At 46.2% G+C, this 22,636-nt stretch overlaps 1 protein-coding gene across 5 annotated transcripts in view; it reads right to left on the bottom strand.

The window, feature by feature from the left end:
- Positions 1 to 22,636, bottom strand: part of LOC121546156 (arginine-glutamic acid dipeptide repeats protein-like) — a 339,630-nt gene that overhangs the window by 244,207 nt on the left and 72,787 nt on the right. For 3 of the 5 annotated variants that reach the window (XM_045209564.1, XM_041857205.2, XM_045209567.1), the window contains exon 1: positions 7,171 to 7,634. The exons of the other annotated variants lie outside the window; for them this stretch is intronic. The gene's annotated coding sequence lies outside the window, so the exon portion shown is untranslated. Of the gene's footprint in view, positions 1 to 7,170; positions 7,635 to 22,636 lie in introns of those variants that run through there. 5 annotated transcript variants of the gene reach the window in all.

Below are 22,636 nucleotides of genomic sequence, written 5' to 3'. Positions count from 1 at the left end.
ACGTTTTGTGCTCTTGTAAGAAGCAATCCCTCCCCTACTGCTGACTACAAATGATCTATAACGGGGCTAATAACTCACTAACTAGCAAAGGATACGAACAACATGTGCCCACCTGGCTACATGGAGCTCTCGCTGTGATTCAAACGCATCTACTCACAAAGTAAATGGCACAGATCCATATATGGCAATGGTAATTTGCATATAGGCCTACTGCAGCTCTGATTGGTTATGGCGCACCGGTCTGTGTAGAGTAGGGGCTGAGTCGTGCCTGTCAATGCAATAGAATCCTACTCCGATGCGTTCCCGCCTACAACAAAATCTCTTGCATAGTTCGTTTAGTTTCGGTATGTTGCATTGAAAGTGGCTAATACTTTGTTGATTCGATCACAATTGCCACAGTAGAGGGAAACGTTGATAGTGTTAACTAACGGTCCCGGACTACAGCATGCAGCTTAGAGGGAACATTGCTAGTAGGTAGGCCTACCCTGCTGAAACGTCTGACTCTCTCCCTCTCCTTGAGCAACGGCCCACTGTCTCTCCCTCTCCTTGAGCAACGGCCCACTGTCTCTCTCTCCTTGAGCAACGGCCCACTGTCTCTCCCTCTCCTTGAGCAACGGCCCACTGTCTCTCCCTCTCCTTGAGCAACGGCCCACTGTCTCTCACTCCTTGAGCAACGGCCCACTGTCTCCCCTCTCCTTGAGCAACGGCCCACTGTCTCTCTCTCCTTGAGCAACGGCCCACTGTCTCCCTCTCCTTGAGCAACGGCCCACTGTCTCCCTCTCCTTGAGCAACGGCCCACTGTCTCTCCCTCTCCTTGAGCAACGGCCCACTGTCTCTCTCTCCTTGGCAACGGCCCACTGTCTCTCTCTCCTTGAGCAACGGCCCACTGTCTCCCTCTCCTTGAGCAACGGCCCACTGTCTCCCTCTCCTTGAGCAACGGCCCACTGTCTCTCTCCTTGAGCAACGGCCCACTGTCTCTCCCTCTCCTTGAGCAACGGCCCACTGTCTCTCACTCCTTGAGCAACGGCCCACTGTCTCGCTCTCCTTGAGCAACGGCCCACTGTCGTCTCTCTCTCCTTGAGCAACGGCCCACTGTCTCTCTCTCCTTGAGCAACGGCCCACTGTCTCTCTCTCCTGTGAGCAACGGCCCACTGTCTCTCTCTCCTTGAGCAACGGCCCACTGTCTCTCTCTCTCCTTGAGCAACGGCCCACTGTCTCGTCTCTCCTTGAGCAACGGCCCACTGTCTCTCTCTCCTTGAGCAACGGCCCACTGTCTCGTCTCTCCTTGAGCAACGGCCCACTGTCTCTCTCCTTCCTTGAGCAACGGCCCACTGTCTCGTCTCTCCTTGAGCAACGGCCCACTGTCTCTCTCTCCTTGAGCAACGGCCCACTGTCTCGTCTCTCCTTGAGCAACGGCCCACTGTCTCTCTCTCCTTGAGCAACGGCCCACTGTCTCTCTCTCCTTGAGCAACGGCCCACTGTCTCTCTCTCCTTGAGCAACGGCCCACTGTCTCGTCTCTCCTTGAGCAACGGCCCACTGTCTCTCTCTCCTTGAGCAACGGCCCACTGTCTCGTCTCTCCTTGAGCAACGGCCCACTGTCTCTCTCTCCTTGAGCAACGGCCCACTGTCTCGTCTCTCCTTGAGCAACGGCCCACTGTCTCGTCTCTCCTTGAGCAACGGCCCACTGTCTCTCTCTCCTTGAGCAACGGCCCACTGTCTCTCTCTCCTTGAGCAACGGCCCACTGTCTCTCTCTCCTTGAGCAACGGCCCACTGTCTCTCTCTCCTTGAGCAACGGCCCACTGTCTCTCTCTCCTTGAGCAACGGCCCACTGTCTCTCTCTCCTTGAGCAACGGCCCACTGTCTCTCTCTCCTTGAGCAACGGCCCACTGTCTCTCTCTCCTTGAGCAACAGCCCACTGTCTCGTCTCCCACCATGCAGGTGAAGCTCCCAAACAGACGCGCTAAAGTGTCATTCCCATCCAGGCTGATACGTTGATTTTTATTTGATTTATAAAATATTTCAAAACTGTGCCTAAATAAATTACATTAACAGAAATTATTCAATTGAATTTTCATGACTTTTCCAAAATGTTTCGGATGTTATACTTTTCCAGGCCTGGAAAACACAATTTTAAAATTCCATGACTTTTCCAGGATTTCCATGACCGTACAAATCCTGCAATGTGGACCTGAGAGAGACAATGGCATGTTGTCAATGTTTTTGGCAATTGAACGTTCACTATTTTATTTTAACAAGGAAGACAGAGACCTGGGTCTCTTTTACAAATGCAATATACACACACACTACATTATACATTATACCCCCCCCCACACACACACACACACACACACTAAAATACAAAAACACAGTCATGGAAAGTACAAATAAAACTTCTCAAATCACCCAGAAAAACAACACTAAACGTAGTACACTTTTATAGGTAAAAGGGTGCCACTCAGGACGAAGGCCACGAATCACAGACCAGAACAAGATGTCAGCTAACCCAAACCCACTGACAGAACAGACAAGAGATGACCCAGTGAGTGAAATGGGAAAAACAACTAAAAACTAAAAAGGAACAGAATGAGCATCATCACACATCAATTACAGCTGGCCTTTCTCTGATTCCTTAACTGTTACGTCATGCTGTTCAAAATCATACAGAGACACTGACTGACTGGGAGAGAGTCCTTTCTACTGGTGAGGAGAAACCACTGGACAACCGTCATCATCCACATTCAGAAAACAGAGACAAAGGGAATGGGTGGTAAGGGGTCAGTTAGAAATCCCAGTTTGTAGCTTTGATAAATAAATAAAATAAAATAAATAAATAAAAAAGAGAGAGAGAGAGAGAGGGGGGACAACAAATATGATGTAATCCCAAAGTGTGCCATGAAGCGAACAGATTAAATAACGTTTCTTCAAACACCCGGTCAACCTTTCAGCTGCCTGTCTCCCACCAGTTACTGAGCCAAGGTATTACACCTTCACCCCTTTAACATTACCCACTTTAAGAAAAACCCTTCTCTGTGGTGTCTGTCTCTCTCTCTCTGTGTGTGTGTGTGTGTAGAATACCATACTTTTATAGTGTCCCTTGTCTTTAGCTAGACTGCTAGTTATATAAAGTGTTATGATGAGAGGATTTGTTACTTCTGTGAAAGTGCTTACTAAGCTGAAGGTCTGCTATGTGAACACAACTCAGCATAGTGTAAACTAACATTATACATCAAGTTTCATTCCCACCCACATGGACAATTATCACAACGTTTAACGCACACACTGGAAAGCATAGAGCTGACTATAACAACTAAAACGTGTCTTAAAAAAAACACTTGGGTTTCTGTCTAAGAAGAAAACCCATTTTGAACCCTACATGTGGTCCCCAGAGGTCAGGCCTCATCCGGTTAGTTTCCCTACAGTCAATTGAATTAGAGAGGAAGTGGTCAATCGTCCTAATGGAGTAGCTAGTTAGTACACAAGGGTAGTGTAGTGGAGCAGTAAAGGAGGAGGGCGCTAGGGACTGTGGGTTATTTCTGTCAGTCATATACGTTACCTTTGAACTCAAGGTTAGGAGCTTAGTAACAGTGAACAACATGGCCACATTTTACACTTGATAGATCCCACCACCATAAAGTCACAAATATAATATGTACTAAGTTACCCCCGATTCTATAGTTACAGCGGACCAAATACGACACAGGAAGTGTAAAGAGTCATCTTGATTTCCTGTATCCATTTCCTCTAGAGACTCTAACCCTGGTGCTAAGCATTAGTTAGCCAAGCGGTGTGCCCCCCCCCCCCAAATTACACCCTATATAGTGCACTGCTTTTGATGACCCTGGTCAAAAGTAATGCGGGCGGGCGGCCGGTAGCTTAGTGGGTAAGAGCGTTGTGCCAGTAACACCGAAAGGTCGCTGGTTCTAATCCCCGAGCCGACTAGGTGAAAAATCTGTTGATGTGCCCTTGAGCAAGGCACTTAACCCTAACTGCTCATGTAAGTCGCTCTGGATAAGAGCGTCTGCTAAATGACTAAAATGTAATATAGGGAATAAAAAAGGGTGTCATTTCGGATGCACTCGGTGCTCTCCTCCTCCTCCCTCTCCAGTGGATTAATCACATCAGAATCATTAAGCTAGAATGAGGCTGCTAGAGGTCAGTGCTCAGTTAACAGGCTAACAGGCTAACAGGCTAAGAGGGGACAGACAGACAGACAGACAGGCCATAGGACTGCTGTACCACAGGAAACACAGTTGCCTGGGGATACACTGCCAAGACCATCTACTAGATTAACTATTAACATTTGGACTTCATATTGGACACACACACACAAAAAAAAAACTACATTTAAAACAAATGACTTAGTGATTTCTACTACTTCCCCTCATTGATTTGGGTCTAATAATAGCCTAACTGATCTCAAATAAATCTTTGTACTACGAGGCATAGTCAGTATCTCAATATCCTGTGGATCTAACTAATGACTGCACCCCAGTCACATGGACCCATTTTATAGTGCTTCAAGTCAACAATCACTTCCTCTTCATAGTAGGCCTGGCCTATACATAACCATCAGACAAGATGTCTGCAATCTACTACAGGACAAGACACATACTGCTGTTGTCTGGTTCAAATCCATTGACGTAGGCCTTTGTTCAAATCCTATGTTCAATCATTTCCCCCTACCTACAATGACCAACACCAGGGGTGTGTTCACTAGGAAGTAAACTAGAAGCGATACCTGAACGTTGCAAAACGTTTGCCATTTTCAACTGTTTGGACTAATGACTACACACCAGATAACAGTAAAAAGACTAATGCTGTTGTCTAGATGTGACCTACTCTGGTTCAAATCCCAGGCAAGGCCACACCCCCATCAGATACTGTTGTCTAGACCTGACAGGCCCCACCCCCACCAACAGTCACCTCTAGCTTTTTTAATTCTCTCCCCTACAGTGAGAGGAGAGCCGCATGTGCTGGGGCTATACAGGTCACAGCCTCTGGAGGGAGGGGGAGGGAGGGCTGCTGGGTAGAGGGAGGGAGGGAGGGCTGCTGTGTAGAGGGGAAGGGGGAGGAGGGCTGCTGTGTAGAGGGAGGGGGGGCTGCTGTGTAGAGGGAGGGAGGGGAGGGAGGGCTGCTGTGTGAGGGAGGGAGAGGGAGGGCTGCTGTGTAGAGGGAGGGAGGGGAGGGCTGCTGTGTAGAGGGAGGGAGGGAGGGCTGCTGTGTAGAGGGAGGGGGGAGGGCTGCTGTGTAGAGGGGGGGGGAGGGCTGCTGTGTAGAGGGAGGGGGGAGGGCTGCTGTAGAGGGAGGGGGAGGGCTGCTGTGTAGAGGGAGGGGGAGGGCTGCTGTGTAGAGGGAGGGGGAGGGCTGCTGTGTAGAGGGGAGGGAGGGGAGGGAGGGCTGCTGTGTAGAGGGAGGAGGGAGGGCTGCTGTGTAGAGGGAGGGGGGGAGGGCTGCTGTGTAGAGGGAGGGGGAGGGCTGCTGTGTAGAGGGAGGGAGGGGGAGGGAGGGCTGCTGTGTAGAGGGAGGGAGGGGGGAGGGAGGGCTGCTGTGTAGAGGGAGGGAGAGGGAGGGAGGGCTGCTGTGTAGAGGGAGAGGGGGAGGGAGGGCTGCTGTGTAGAGGGAGGGGGGAGGGAGGGTTGCTGTGTGGAGGGAGGGAGGGGGAGGGCTGCTGTGTAGAGGGAGGGGGGAGGGAGGGGCTGCTGTGTAGAGGGAGGGGGAGGGAGGGCTGCTGTGTAGAGGGAGAGGGGGAGGGGAGGGGGGAGGGAGGGCTGCTGTGTAGAGGGAGAGGGGGGGAGGGGGAGGGAGGGCTGCTGTGTAGAGGGAGGGGGGAGGGAGGGAGGGCTGCTGTGTAGAGGGAGGGGGAGGGAGGGCTGCTGTGTAGAGGGAGGGGGAGGGGAGGGCTGCTGTGTAGAGGGAGGGGGAGGGGGCTGCTGTGAGAGGGCTGCTGTGTAGAGGGAGGGAGGGAGGGAGGGCTGCTGTGTAGAGGGAGGGAGGGAGGGAGGGAGGGAGGGAGGGCTGCTGTGTAGAGAGAGTCTAATGTGCTGGTCCATGTAGAGAGTCTAATGTGCTGGTCCATGTAGAGAGAGTCTAATGTGCTGGTCCATGTAGAGGGAGTCTAATGTGCTGGTCCATGTAGAGAGAGTCTAATGTGCTGGTCCATGTAGAGAGAGTCTAATGTGCTGGTCCATGTAGAGGGAGTCTAATGTGCTGGTCCATGTAGAGAGAGTCTAATGTGCTGGTCCATGTAGAGAGAGTCTAATGTGCTGGTCCATGTAGAGGGAGTCTAATGTGCTGGTCCATGTAGAGGGAGTCTAATGTGCTGGTCCATGTAGAGGGAGTCTAATGTGCTGGTCCATGTTCACCAGTTAAACCATTATGAATCCCACCTTTTATATCCTTGTATGTATTATCTGTATTTGTATGCCTGATGATATGTTTCAAATGTACACAGAGCTGAAAACCACATTTCCCCACGGGGATAATAAAGTAATTATCTTATTATGTAACTGATGAAGCAGATATACAATTAACCTACCTCTGGCCCGCTTTCAATGACCTTCAGTAAACAACAACTAAGTCATATTCAGCTTCCCATAAACAGTTAGGCCTGTTAGGGAATTCCCCTTACCCCCCAAAGAATGGGAGGCCCTTTGTTTTGATGATTACAGTAATCGTTTTTATTTGATTTTCACACATCACAGACAAAGTGTGTACATACAAATTAGATTGTGAAACTTCAATACTGAAGATAAGTAGCTAGTTGAAAAACTATAAAAATTCAAAAAGTAGCCTACATATCTGTTAGCTACTAAACCTGATAAACTCAGCCATTTTCACATTATGACTGAAAGTATTCGGTTTTAAATCTGAACCAGTTTAAACCCCGTTAAAAGGGCAGGTTTGGGATTACTCTCCGGGGTGCTCAGTGGAACAGCCAAGTTTCACAACAATGCAGCCAACTTTGAGCTCGCTACAACAGACAAAAACCTTTGACTCTAGGTCACACGCACTCCCCCTTCCAACTACTGTAAGTGTAATATCATAAACAGCCACACTTGTAGTAAAAAAAAAAAAACAACGACAAATGTAACTGGTGTTTTAATGTCCTAACTCGTCCCGACATTCCATCTCTCCATCCCCCCCTCCCCTTCGGTCTTCAACTACTCACCCGCCAGTCTGATGAGTCTAGGGCTCCAAAGTAACCGCCGCAAACTACTTCACAAACGAAATCCTCTCCAAGGATGACCCTGCAGAATGAACTCCGTGTCCTGGGCCAAGTCCAACAAACCAGAGGGTTGAAACAATCAGGTAGACACTTTATCCTTCAGCTGCTACACAGGCAAACCGCCACTTGCCTCAACAAAAGACGGCCTGGGCTCACTTTGATCATGTAAATCGCGTACAAATCGTCGAGGCAGCCTTTTTCCGAAAAAAAAAAAACACACACGGTTGCCTTCGTTTCCCTTTTCGCTGTGGTGTAGCTCCTTGATATCTTGCGCGTCAAAAGTATATCGGTTAGATTGAGAGCTCTCGTTCGGGAAGGTAGGAAATCAGTAAGTTCGCCTTTCGTTCACAGGCTCTGCTTCCTTTTTCCACACACAGGCGCTCTCCCCCCTCCTCCTCCTCCTCCTCCTCCCCGCTCCCCCTTTCATATGCACACATTCCACGTTCCCTCTCTCTCTCTGTAGGCTGCCTAGGCTGTATCCCCCCCTTCAGCTGTTCAACAGACGCATCCACATGGCTGAGCTAGTCTTTCTTTAACCAGACACTAGTTTAAGGAGAATACCCCCCCCAACAATAAAACCCCGAGCAAAACAAAAACATGGGCTGGATTCTACTGCTCGCCGGTGGGTTCGGAGAGGACAAAGGAGAGGCGAGGAACGCCAATGGGGACGGTTGGTGATTGATAGTTGGGTGATTATGACTTATTACGGTGTGTTATATAAAAAATAAAATAAAAACTGCATCGGTAAGCAAGACGTACAGCACAACCACCAGCATGTAAAGTAGAATCCCTACCGGGCAAGATCAAGCGTTCACTTACATGTTAGCTGCGTGTAAGGTACTCCAATGATGACGAGCTTATCGCTGCTACACACAGCAATACATCTCCACATTATGCCCCAGCAAAAAATGAATAAGAAGACTGGCTGGATTTAATACAATCAACTATTGTTATTAAACCATATATGGCTTGGAAATACATCTGCCATCCACACACAGCCTGCTTGTTTACTCTTGAGATTTATAGTAATGAGCGTTGTGGGGACATTAAGTAGGGAATTACAATGCTGGTGTTTGATTAATGATCAGTGTTAAAACCATGCAGAGGAAAGAGAGAGAGAGATGCAAAATGCATGGAGGGTAATGTAGGGGATGATGTGGAAGCTTTCTGATAATGATTCTCTTTCTAATTTGCATTTGTCCATAATGAGTTAATGAGTCTCTCCAGCCCATTCAGAGTGACAGAGATCTTGCCATTTAAGTGAGAATTCACACCAGTGGGGAAAACGTAGAAAGAACATTAACCTTTTATGCAGGTTTATGTGACCTGAAACAGCAGTGACACGAGTGGAGATAAATGCTGCTGTGAGCCCCCTGGCTGATGTGGATTGGCTGTTCCACCAGGGTTGTATTCATTAGGGTGCACCGTAGCAAAACGTTTTAAACGTTTCCCAATGGAAAATGAAAACAAGCATTTGTTATTGGTCAAGTCCAGGTAGTCCCTGCTGTTTCACTTTTATTCTGTTTGGTGCCTAATGAGCAAGACTCTCTCTCTCTCTCTCTCTCTCTCTCTCACTCTCACTCGCTCCCCCCCCCTCTCCCTGCTATGAGATCCCATTATCAGCCGGCTGAAAAGTCGGCCTCCAGGATTTCACAGCTCCTCTGTTTATTGCACGGCTCTGTCAAGTTGGCCACCATTTAAGAGTTAGGTAATGAAGAGAGACGAGCGATGCAGTTACAAGCACAGCACTCCACATTCTACAGGCCCTAGCATTTATCCGGGAAGCTGACTACGTCTATTTGATTCTGTTCGCCATTCCAACAGCCCATCACAATGTCTTCTCCCTGTGCAGTGAGCAGCTAACTGCTCTATACTACATCGGGATGCAGTGCCTTGTCTCGTCCCCCCCCCCCTCCCCCGTGAGAAGTTACTTTGTGTACCGTTGTTTGAATTCAGTGGATGTGAATCGGTAACATGATTGTGCTTTACAAAAATGTGACATTATATGACGTGTTACATTTCCATGTGGAATTCAGGAAATATATATATATATATATATTAGGGCTGTCAAAAATAACGCGTTAACGACGTTAATTAGTTGTTTGCTGTTAATTACGTCAATTTTTTAACGCATTTCACGCATACGCAGTGTGACAAATTATTCAGGTCAGGAAAGTGGTTGGGAGCTAGAGGCGAGATGGAGCAAGGTGAGCCTATTGACCAGATTCAAATATAAAAAGAATGATGATGGTACAGTTAACAAGTACAAGGTTATTTGCAAGATTTGTAAGAAGGAGTTTCCAATTTCACCGGAGCTGTTTCAGCTTGAAGTACCATGTCAACCCCAAACATGCGTTTGCTGGCCGTCAGATTCAGCAAGTGGTTTTGCGCCAGACCACGCTGAATGTTTGCAGGCAATTAACAAAATCAACCTCTAGATAGTTTGACCAACACAATAGCAAAATGGATTGCAAAGGATTGTAGGCTCATTAGCATTGTAGAAGACTCAGGTTTCTTGATGTTTTGCAAGTGGCGTCTCAAGACTCATTCTATAAGCCACCGTCAAGAGCCACAGTTATGAAGAAAATCCACGACTCGGCTCTATGAAAAACTGAAAAAGAAAAAAGGAAAAGAGGTCTTGGCTCAAGTAAATCATATCGCCTGACAGGAGACCATTGGACATCAGTGGTAGCAACAATTACCTCGGAGTAACTGCACATTTAATCAGTGACACGTGGGAACTGAGTCTTTGCGTGACTATATTAAAAACTGAGGAGCGTCATTTTGCGGAGGCTTGTAAAGAAAGGTTGAAAAAAATGGTTAGGATTCAGGTGTAATTGCAAATAGTGATTAATCATGATTAATCCACTGAAAATTCTGATTAATTTGATTTAAAATTTTAATCATTTGACAGCCCTAATATATATATATATATTATAGAGGCTAGTGCAAACACACACACAAGCAGTAGAGAAATATAAGACTCATTTACCAACTGACATTTCCAATAATAAAGAAATTCCCCAGACACAAAATGAACATGAAGTGTAGCCACATAAGGCTAGTATCCAACAGACTTGTGCCTGGGTTGGTGCTCATGTGGCAGTGACAAATACCAGTCCTTTTATTCCCTGTGTGTGTTTGTGTGTGTGTGTGTGTGTGTCAACCATCAAGGTTAACAGATTCTGTATCTGTACCTTATAATTCTCTTTTTTTTTATTTTTTATGAATGACTTAACAAAAAGCAGTGCTGCTGATGCACCAAGATGTTTACTTTTGCCTGATTCCACCTCACTGGAGATAAACAAGCTGTTGGGAGCCAACGCTCCTCACCAGGTGTGTCAGAGAGAGACAGTAAAATAAAGTGCTGCTCGGCAATACAAATAAGTCGGCTCTAGCTGAAACAACATAAAAGGTGACGTGGATGACTGAGCCAAGCTTCTGAGAGGGTCTTGCTTGAGTCCCAAATGGCACCCTATTTCTTACATAGTACACTACTTTTGACCGGAACCCCTATGGGCCCCAGGTCTAAAGTAGTGCACTATATAGGGAATAGGGTGCCATTTGGGACGCTGCCAGAGACTTGGCAGAGAGGTCTCGGAGGCCCTGCCCTCCTAAGCAGTCAGATCTAGTAACTTCATTTAATCCATTCACCAGGGATGAGCAGACAGAGAGAGAGAGAGAGAGAGAGAGAGAGAGAGAGAGAGAGAGAGAGAGAGAGAGAAAACAGCCTTGTAAAGCAGGAGGGAGAGAAGAGGAGGAGGAGGGAGTTATGAGGAGACAGAGGCTTTTGCTTTCCTCCAACACATGACTCAATCTTAACAATATAACAGTTTAACGCGTTGGCTGGCAAGTAGGTACAACGTTATAATACAGTCGGTCCGCGTCCCAAATGGCCCCCTATTTCCTACGTAGTGCACTACTTTGAACAGGGCCCTGTGGTGCCCTGTATATAGAAGAGGGGGGCATTTGGGACACAGTCAGTCAGATGTAGGCCTATACATTACATTGGACTTGGATTGCCATAAGGTTTCAATGAACTTGTTTTCCAGGCGCAGTCAGACAATATTTTATGGGAAGTTAGTCAAGGTTCCTCTGAATTTTATCAATTCAAGATCTCGGAGAGTAAAAGGGGAGAGAGAGATATTCAAGAACTGATGGGAAAACAGAACAGCTTGATGACTCCCTCTCCCTCGGTCTCTCCCTCGGTCTCTCCCTCGGTCTCTCCCTCGGTCTCTCCCTCGGCCTCTCCCTCGGCCTCTCCCTCGGCCTCTCCCTCGGCCTCTCCCTCGGCCTCTCCCTCGGCCTCTCCCTCGGCCTCTCCCTCAGTCTCTCCCTCGGTCTCTCCCTCGGTCTTCTTTTAGCCAGGGGTCATATTCCCTCTAGGAACAAAGAGCTTGAGTGACTGGTGCTTGAATTTACTGTTCACACACACACACACACACACACACACACACACACACACGTGCATGCCACACACACACACACACACACACGTGCATGCCACACACCGAACGGACACGGACACACTGCCTTCTCTGCTGATAGGCCCCCTGTGTTGGCAGGCAGGAAAAGCTTCACTTCATAATATAAGTCCTGCCCTTTTAGCCTTCATGGTGTGTGTGTGTGTGTGTGTGTGTGTGTGTGTTACCAGACTAATTAAAATACAGACTGTCCCAAACAGTGGCGGCTCCTGAAAAAATTCTCAGGGGGGGCAATTTTTCTGATGATTTAGGTGACCTACACACATTTTAAAAAAGATATGTCCAGCAACAACATGAAGACAGGGGCAGCATATAAGTCAATACCAGAAGCATTTATTGACTGATCTCAAAAGTGTTGGCTTACCAGGGTTGGTGGAGCCCTCAGTTTCATCTTTGCCTCGCAAAGCTAACTCAAACACTCCGCAAAACTTCACACACTGGATTAGCCGGCTGAGGATGTGGCGGTTCTTGCTAATGTCGTAGTAAATATATTTGTTATAGTGAATATGGAATATGATATGTTGAGTAAAATGTTGTGCTAAGATCTATTTAGGTCAGGAGCTGGTTATAAGTTCTGTTCCTATCCAATAACAATGGACAAAAGGGTCCTATCTTGTCAGCCTTGTCAGTTTCAGTTCTCCAGTAAACTTGGATTATCAACACTAACCTCATCGTTGTGGCGGCGGACAGCTAGCCTGTATCCCTCATCCAGTTGAGTGGGAATGTTCACTCTCCCCAAAGCAGACAATCTCAAACCGCTATCCATGTGGGTCTTTGACAGCTCATGTTTCTTAATCTTTCCTGAAAGATGGTGCATGTCCGTTACACACCAGTCGCTGTCCAAGCGGTGCTGTCTGCCGTGCCGCCTTCAGGGTGAAAGAGTAAGCAGGGGGGTAGCAGAAGACTGCATTAGCTACATCGCAGCCTGCTAGCCAGGTTTTTCGTTCGTACCAATTTTTGGAAAATCCTCGGGTGTAGGACTTCCCCCTTTAGTAGAAACCTGTTGAATTATTAAATTTGGTCTGGGAGGTCCTAATTGTTTCGTTGCCAATTTATCTTCATTTGTTCGCCGACAAAAAGGAACTTCTTTCAAAGACACAATCGAGTTGCACTGAAGCCTAGCCATTTTGATAGTAGTAGTGAATTGATTGACGAGGCTACCCGCTCTTTTCTTAGTTACGTTCATGGTTATGTTACGTATGACGAAAAGCGCGTAAGTGCAAGCCCTCAGAAACCCATAGAGATTGTGTTGAAAGCTCTGATATTTGAAAAAAATAGATTTTACATGGGAGTCTATGACAGACTTCTGGGCGATTTTCAACCTGACTGAAATCGCCCCAAAAGGGGGGGGGGGGCATTTGAAGCACGACTTTAGCCTGATTGGACATTTAGTGGCACTGTGGCAGATCAGACGTCTAGATTACAACACTGATAACTACTGTTGCCGTGATATAATTGATTAGAAAAAAAATCCCTTCCTTTTCCCGTTTGGCAGTGCGTCGCCCATATCGCCCTATTGAACACACCGCCCCTGGTCCCAAAGGCAGCTAAAATAAAAGACGGAGGCAGCAATACAGATGTAACAGTAAAAAAGCCATCCAAGAGAAATTGAGGTTTGCAGAAAGGATCTAATTTTCAATTCAAAATGGTGGTCGACCGTCAACATGAATTGAACAGGAGTTAACAGAATATAATAAAAATGCTACAATTCCTTTATAGCAAACGACTCCCTGAAGGACAGAAGGTGACAAAAGCGTAGCTGAAAATCAAGCTATGCTTTAAGACAATCCCCACTAGACAAAGACTGAAAAGTCGCCCCATTCACACCCACTAATTACTGTTGTTCCCAACCAAGCCTTTATTGTGGGATCATTATTAAAAGTTGTACAAATGTGATGGGAAGGGAAGCTATTCCAAGGAATGTTATTACACTTCAGGCAATCAGTGGAAAGGGTCCAAGCTCGACAAGCGGAAATAGGTTACGTCCCAAATTGCACCCTATTCCCTACATAGTGCACTACTTTTGATCACAGCTTTGGTCAAAAGTAGTGCACTTTATAGGGTATAGGGTGCCATTTGGAACGCATTCGTGGCCATCTTGTTTACTTTGCCATTCACAAGTCACATTTGGCAAGCTCACTCACAGTACAACTCTGAACCAAAACCAAGACACATCCTTCATGTGTTTATTCATGTCTCAGCCAAGCCTCACAAACTAACGCAGGAGAGGGGATCTGGCTCCCAATACAGCAGCCATTCTGGTAAAACTACTGAGTGAAGTAAAGTAGATAAAGTAAATAATATTTCCAGATGAAGAGAAGATGATGATACCTAGTAAACATATTGATCAAGTGGATGTAGGGAAATATGTACGAGTAATATTTCCAGATGGTTAGAAGAGATGATGATACCTAGTAAACATATTGATCAAGTAAATATGTACCAGTACGCGTTTTTTTTTTTTAACCACTGCAATGAAAGATAAATATTGCTTGTTCAGACTTTGTAGGTTAATTAAATACACACACACATTTGATCTGTCTCCCTGTCTCTGTCTGTCTCTCTAAGGCAGGGTTTCCCAAACTTGGTCCTGGGGCCCCCCTGGGTGCACGTTTTGGTTTATGCCTTACCACTACACAGCTGATTCAAATAAACTCATCATCATGCTTTGATTATTTGAATCAGCTGTAGCTCTAAGGTACTACTCCAGTAAGCCCCTGTCTCTCTAAGGTACTACTCCAGTAAGCCCCTGTCTCTCTCTAAGGTACTACTCCAGTAAGCCCCTGTCTGTCTCTCTAAGGTACTACTCCAGTAAGCCCCTGTCTGTCTCTAAGGTACTACTCCAGTAAGCCCCTGTCTGTCTCTAAGGTACTACTCCAGTAAGCCCCTGTCTCTCTCTAAGGTACTACTCCAGTAAGCCCCTGTCTGTCTCTCTAAGGTACTACTCCAGTAAGCCCCTGTCTGTCTCTAAGGTACTACTCCAGTAAGCCCCTGTCTGTCTCTCTAAGGTACTACTCCAGTAAGCCCCTGTCTCTGTCTCTGTCTAAGGTACTACTCCAGTAAGCCCCTGTCTGTCTCTAAGGTACTACTCCAGTAAGCCCCTGTCTGTCTCTAAGGTACTACTCCAGTAAGCCCCTGTCTGTCTCTCTAAGGTACTACTCCAGTAAGCCCCTGTCTGTCTCTAAGGTACTACTCCAGTAAGCCCCTGTCTGTCTCTCTAAGGTACTACTCCAGTAAGCCCCTGTCTGTCTCTCTAAGGTACTACTCCAGTAAGCCCCTGTCTGTCTCTCTAAGGTACTACTCCAGTAAGCCCCTGTCTGTCTCTAAGGTACTACTCCAGTAAGCCCCTGTCTGTCTCTCTAAGGTACTACTCCAGTAAGCCCCTGTCTGTCTCTCTAAGGTACTACTCCAGTAAGCCCCTGTCGCTGTCTAAGGTACTACTCCAGTAAGCCCCTGTCTGTCTCTCTAAGGTACTACTCCAGTAAGCCCCTGTCTGTCTCTCTAAGGTACTACTCCAGTAAGCCCCTGTCTGTCTCTAAGGTACTACTCCAGTAAGCCCCTGTCTGTCTCTCTAAGGTACTACTCCAGTAAGCCCCTGTCTGTCTCTCTAAGGTACTACTCCAGTAAGCCCCTGTCTCTCTCTAAGGTACTACTCCAGTAAGCCCCCGTCTCTCTCTAAGGTACTACTCCAGTAAGCCCCTGTCTGTCTCTAAGGTACTACTCCAGTAAGCCCCTGTCTGTCTCTAAGGTACTACTCCAGTAAGCCCCTGTCTGTCTCTCTAAGGTACTACTCCAGTAAGCCCCTGTCTGTCTCTCTAAGGTACTACTCCAGTAAGCCCCTGTCTGTCTCTAAGGTACTACTCCAGTAAGCCCCTGTCTGTCTCTAAGGTACTACTCCAGTAAGCCCCTGTCTGTCTCTAAGATACTACTCCAGTAAGCCCCTGTCTCTCTAAGGTACTACTCCAGTAAGCCCCTGTCTGTCTCTCTAAGGTACTACTCCAGTAAGCCCCTGTCTGTCTCTCTCTAAGGTACTACTCCAGTAAGCCCCTGTCTGTCTCTCTAAGGTACTACTCCAGTAAGCCCCTGTCTGTCTCTAAGGTACTACTCCAGTAAGCCCCTGTCTGTCTCTCTAAGGTACTACTCCAGTAAGCCCCTGTCTCTCTAAGGTACTACTCCAGTAAGCCCCTGTCTGTCTCTCTCTAAGGTACTACTCCAGTAAGCCCCTGTCTGTCTCTAAGGTACTACTCCAGTAAGCCCCTGTCTGTCTCTCTAAGGTACTACTCCAGTAAGCCCCTGTCTGTCTCTCTAAGGTACTACTCCAGTAAGCCCCCCTGTCTCTCTAAGGTACTACTCCAGTAAGCCCCTGTCTGTCTCTCTAAGGTACTACTCCAGTAAGCCCCTGTCTGTCTCTCTAAGGTACTACTCCAGTAAGCCCCTGTCTGTCTCTCTAAGGTACTACTCCAGTAAGCCCATGTCTGTCTCTCTAAGGTACTACTCCAGTAAGCCCCTGTCTGTCTCTCTAAGGTACTACTCCAGTAAGCCCCTGTCTGTCTCTCTAAGGTACTACTCCAGTAAGCCCCTGTCTGTCTCTCTAAGGTACTACTCCAGTAAGCCCCTGTCTGTCTCTCTAAGGTACTACTCCAGGAAGCCCCTGTCTGTCTCTAAGGTACTACTCCATTAAGCCCCTGTCTGTCTCTTAGGTAATACTCCAGTAAGCCCCTGTCTGTCTCTCTAAGGTAATACTCCAGTAAGCCCCTGTCTCTCTCTAAGGTACTACTCCAGTAAGCCCCTGTCTGTCTCTCTAAGGTACTACTCCAGTAAGCCCCTGTCTCTCTCTAAGGTACTACTCCAGTAAGCCCCTGTCTGTCTCTCTAAGGTACTACTCCAGTAAGCCCCTGTCTGTCTCTCTAAGGTACTACTCCAGTAAACTACTCTCTGTGTGTATGTGCGTGTCTCTCTCTCCAGGCTAAAAGAGGTCCAACATTCATCCCAGCAGAATAAAAAGAGCAGTTCAGAGCAGCAGCACAGAAATACACTGAGGAATGGGACTGTTCATCACTTTAAAGAGATTCTCCGGTACTTTCCTATTCTTTTTAGTCAGTAGTTCTGAAAGTAGTGCTTACAAGCCAAAAGTGTTCCCCGAAAATTACGTACTACGTCACATATGTACAGATATGTGCACCGCGTCATTGCTCTCACTCACTCACTCACTCACTCACTCACTCACTCACTCACTCACTCGCTCGCTCTGCTGTGTGTGCATCTTGCTAGCTGTCACTCACATGGCGAGGGGCTGAAGCTCATTGGCTGGAACTCGAATTGCTAAGGGACTGGGCACGTGGTGTAAAATGTAGGGAAAATTGCGGCGCACAGATTCCAGTAAACTGTCACTTTCAAACCAGGGATTTCGTGGCTAATTGAGGTAAGACAGTAACTCTGCTCATACATTATGCATGTATGAACTACACATTGACACATCCAGTCCAAAGCGGGAGGTTACTTACTGTACTAGTCGCCAAAGTTCCGGAGCATGTCTTTAAGTCTCTCCAAGGGTGAGACTTCATCCCAAAAGGCACCCTATTCCCTATTTAGTGCACTACTTTTGACCAGGGCCTATAGGGAACCCCATAGGACTGGTCAAAAGTAGTGCATTAATAGGGAATAGGGTGCCATTTGGGATGCAAGCTTAGAGCCCTGCCAGGCTAGTGCAAGAGGAGGTAGTGGCATGTTGGAGCCAGTCTCTGTGAACAAAGAAACTGCGAAAAACACAGCATGTGTTTGATCAAACACTCTGGATCCAATTAACAAAAAATCACATCTCTCTAGCTACAGAATGTAACTGTATACACGGCAGTCTGAGGCTGCGGCTGAAATGGCACCCTATGACCTATATAGTGCACTATGTCATTTGTAGCTCAATTGGTAGAGCATGGTGCTTGTAACGCCCAGGGTAGTGGGTTCGATCCCCGGGACCACCCATACGTATAAATGTATGCATGCATGACTGTAAGTCGCTTTGGATAAAAGCGTCTGCTAAGTGGCATATTATTATCACCATGTAAGCAATAGGGTGCCATTCTGAGATCACCAAAACTAAGCCAGACAGACATTGACAATGGATTCCATTAGGTTGAATGTTAAGGAATACAAAAAAGTGTCAGTTGGAGTTGTATTCCAGAGAGGATAACCTCTATCTCCCAGCTTGTCTGTTCAGATAGCAAGAGTGTCAGCTCCATTTCCCAGAGAGAGAGAGAGGAGAGAGAGAGAGAGAGAGAAAGAGAGAGAGAGAGAAAGAGAGAGAGAGAGAGAGAGAGAGAGAGAGAGAGAGAGAGAGAGAGAGAGAGAGAGAGAGGGAGAGAGAGAGAGATGAGCGAGAGAGGGAGAGAGATAGTAGCTCAATTGGTAGAGCATGGCGCTTGTAACGCCAGGGTAGTGGGTTCGATCCCCGGGACCACCCATACGTAAAAATGTATGCACACATGACTGTAAGTCGCTTTGGATAACAGCGTCTGCTAAATGGCACATTATTATTATTATAAGAGAGCGCAGAGGGAGAGAGAAGACTACTAGAGTACATGGAGCCTCTGCTGCCACCTCATGGCAACTCAGGAACTACAGCCTCACACTGTTGTGGTGCAAAACCCACAGAATTAACCCAAAACACTACTAAATAACTACCACTTTATCAAGGGGATATATAATTACAGTCTAACTGAATCCAATAATCAAATACTTTAGTTGCATACACTTTTTGACTTCTAGTACTTTCAATAATCCATTTTCCTCGTTCTGCTCCACTGCCCACACTGTGATAATGATCTAGCTGGCGGGCTGTCCACTTTACAGATTATGATAATATTGATCTAGCTGGCTGGCTGTCGACTTTACAGATTATGATAATATTGATCTAGCTGGCTGGCTGTCCACTTTACAGATGATGATAATAATGATCTAGCTGGCGGGCTGTCCACTTTGCAGATGATAATAATATTGATCTAGCTGGCGGGCTGTCCACTTTACAGATGATGATAATAATGATCTAGCTGGCGGGCTGTCGACTTTACAGATTATGATAATATTGATCTAGCTGGCTGGCTGTCCACTTTACAGATGATGATAATAATGATCTAGCTTGCGGGCTGTCCACTTTGCAGATGATAATAATATTGATCTAGCTGGCGGGCTGTCCACTTTGCAGATGATAATAATATTGATCTAGCTTGCGGGCTGTCCACTTTACAGATGATGATAATAATGATCTAGCTGGCGGGCTGTCCACTTTGCAGATTATGATAATAATATTGATCTAGCTGGCGGGCTGTCCACTTTACAGATGATGATAATAATGATCTAGCTGGCGGGCTGTCCACTTTGCAGATGATGATAATAATGATCTAGCTGGCGGGCTGTCCACTTTGCAGATTATGATAATAATATTTATAACTGGTGTTAGAAAATGCCCAGGGGCTAGAAAAAATCTAACTTTGAAATGTTTTCAAAATTGGAGTAATATTTTGAATAAAATATGCAAACTGTTTAAACAATTTAAACATCACTAATCATGATTTGCAGACAGTTGACAAAAACCAGTAAGCCAGAAGGAGAAAATCATTGCGACAAATGTAGGATGTTGGTTAAGAAAATAAATAAAAATAATAACCTTACAGAAAGAGATGCACTAGCCTATTTGTAGATACACTAATATAAATGATATCACATTCATACTCTGCTGTCAGATCAGACTGTCCATTGCAAAGTGATAGTCTGATCTGTGTCGTCAGTCACAGCAGCCGCATTACGTTCACTGAAGAGGTCAAGAGCAGCCACTTAACTGGCCACTCCCCTTCCAACCCTGACAGACTTGTGAAATGAACCACTTCTGTGGAAGATGCAAAGTGGCTTATAAAAGGGTTTTCACATGGCAGTAGCAGCCTCTACTGTAGGTCTATAACACACCTGTAAGGTCTATAACGCACCTGTGGGTCTATAACACACCTGTAAGGTCTATAACGCACCTGTGGGTCTATAACACACCTGTAGGTCTATAACACACCTGTAAGGTCTATAACACACCTGTAAGGTCTATAACGCACCTGTGGGTCTATAACACACCTGTAGATCTATAACACACCTGTAAGGTCTATAACACACCTGTAAGGTCTATAACACACCTGTAAGGTCTATAACACACCTGTAAGGTCTATAACACACCTGTAGGTCTATAACACACCTGTAGGTCTATAACACACCTGTAAGGTCTATAACACACCTGTAAGGTCTATAACGCACCTGTGGGTCTATAACACACCTGTAGATCTATAACACACCTGTAAGGTCTATAACACACCTGTAAGGTCTATAACACACCTGTAAGGTCTATAACACACCTGTAAGGTCTATAACACACCTGTAAGGTCTATAACGCACCTGTGGGTCTATAACACACCTGTAGGTCTATAACACACCTGTAGGTCTATAACACACCTGTAGATCTATAACACACCTGTGAGGTCTATAACACACCTGTAAGGTCTATAACACACCTGTAAGGTCTATAACACACCTGTAAGGTCTATAACACACCTGTAAGGTCTATAACACACCTGTAAGGTCTATAACACACCTGTAAGGTCTATAACACACCTGTAAGGTCTATAACGCACCTGTGGGTCTATAACACACCTGTAGATCTATAACACACCTGTAAGGTCTATAACACACCTGTAAGGTCTATAACACACCTGTAAGGTCTATAACACACCTGTAAGGTCTATAACACACCTGTAAGGTCTATAACACACCTGTAAGGTCTATAACGCACCTGTGGGTCTATAACACACCTGTAGGTCTATAACACACCTGTAGGTCTATAACACACCTGTAGATCTATAACACACCTGTGAGGTCTATAACGCACCTGTGGGTCTATAACACACCTGTAAGGTCTATAACACACCTGTGGGTCTATAACACACCTGTAAGGTCTATAACACACCTGTAAGGTCTATAACACACCTGTAAGGTCTATAACACACCTGTAAGGTCTATAACACACCTGTGGGTCTATAACACACCTGTAGGTCTATAACACACCTGTAGGTCTATAACACACCTGTAAGGTCTATAACGCACCTGTAAGGTTTATAACACACCTGTAAGGTCTATAACACACCTGTGGGTCTATAACACACCTGTAGGTCTATAACGCACCTGTAAGGTCTATAACGCACCTGTGGGTCTATAACACACCTGTAGGTCTATAACACACCTGTAGGTCTATAACGCACCTGTGGGTTTATAACACACCTGTAAGGTCTATAACACACCTGTGGGTCTATAACACACCTGTGGGTCTATAACACACCTGTAGGTCTATAACACACCTGTAAGGTCTATAACACACCTGTAAGGTCTATAACACACCTGCAAGGTCTATAACACACCTGTAAGGTCTATAACACACCTGTAAGGTCTTTAACACACCTGTAGGTCTATAACACACCTGTAAGGTCTATAACGCATCTGTAAGGTCTATAACACACCTGTAGGTCTATAACACACCTGTAGGTAATAGGAGGGAGGAGGAGAGAGGAGGAGGAGCAGAGATGAAGATGAGCAGAGAGGAGGAGGAGGAGGGAGGAGGAGGAGGAGGGAATACAGAGTCCAGTGAAAGCCAATTACTAAAGTCATTAAATAACCTAGCCAGGCTTCAAACAGCTACAGCATGGCCGCATCCCAAATGGTACCCTATATACTGCTTAGGGCTCTTGTCAAAAGTAGTGCACTATATAGGGAATGAGTTGGCATTTGGGATGGAACCCAGCAGTATCACCACTGTGTTCAAGAGTGGTGTCTGCCTCCTTTGCTATACGCTGCTGAGAACGTTCTTTAAATGGCTATAAAGGTGTTTCTGTGTGTGCGTAGTGTGTGCGTGGTGTGTAACATCTGAATAATCCCATTTTCCCTTAAGTAACCACAGTGGGTGAAGATAGGGAGGGGATCTGAGGAGAAACCCAGGTGGGTTTATAACGCACCTGTAGGTCTATAACACACCTGTAGGTCTATAACACACCTGTAGGTCTATAACACACCTGTAGGTCTATAACACACCTGTAGGTCTATAACACACCTGTAGGTCTATAACACACCTGTAGGTCTATAACACACCTGTAGGTCTATAACACACCTGTGGGTCTATAACGCACCTGTAAGGTCTATAACACACCTGTAGGTCTATAACACACCTGTAGGTCTATAACACACCTGTAAGGTCTATAACACACCTGTAGGTCTATAACACACCTGTAGGTCTATAACACACCTGTGGGTCTATAACGCACCTGTGGGTCTATAACACACCTGTAGGTCTATAACACACCTGTAAGGTCTATAACGCACCTGTGGGTCTATAACACACCTGTAGGTCTATAACACACCTGTAGGTCTATAACACACCTGTAAGGTCTATAACGCACCTGTAAGGTCTATAACACACCTGTAAGGTCTATAACACACCTGTGGGTCTATAACACACCTGTAGGTCTATAACGCACCTGTAAGGTCTATAACGCACCTGTGGGTCTATAACACACCTGTAGGTCTATAACACACCTGTAGGTCTATAACGCACCTGTAAGGTCTATAACGCACCTGTGGGTTTATAACACACCTGTAAGGTCTATAACACACCTGTGGGTCTATAACACACCTGTGGGTCTATAACACACCTGTAAGGTCTATAACACACCTGTAAGGTCTATAACGCACCTGTGGGTCTATAACACACCTGTAGGTCTATAACACACCTGTAAGGTCTATAACACACCTGTAAGGTCTATAACACACCTGCAAGGTCTATAACACACCTGTAAGGTCTTTAACACACCTGTAGGTCTATAACACACCTGTAAGGTCTATAACGCATC

Source organism: Coregonus clupeaformis, chromosome 30, assembly GCF_020615455.1.
Source record: "Coregonus clupeaformis isolate EN_2021a chromosome 30, ASM2061545v1, whole genome shotgun sequence".
Taxonomy (NCBI): domain Eukaryota; kingdom Metazoa; phylum Chordata; class Actinopteri; order Salmoniformes; family Salmonidae; genus Coregonus; species Coregonus clupeaformis.
This window is presented reverse-complemented; position numbering and strand designations above follow the sequence as displayed.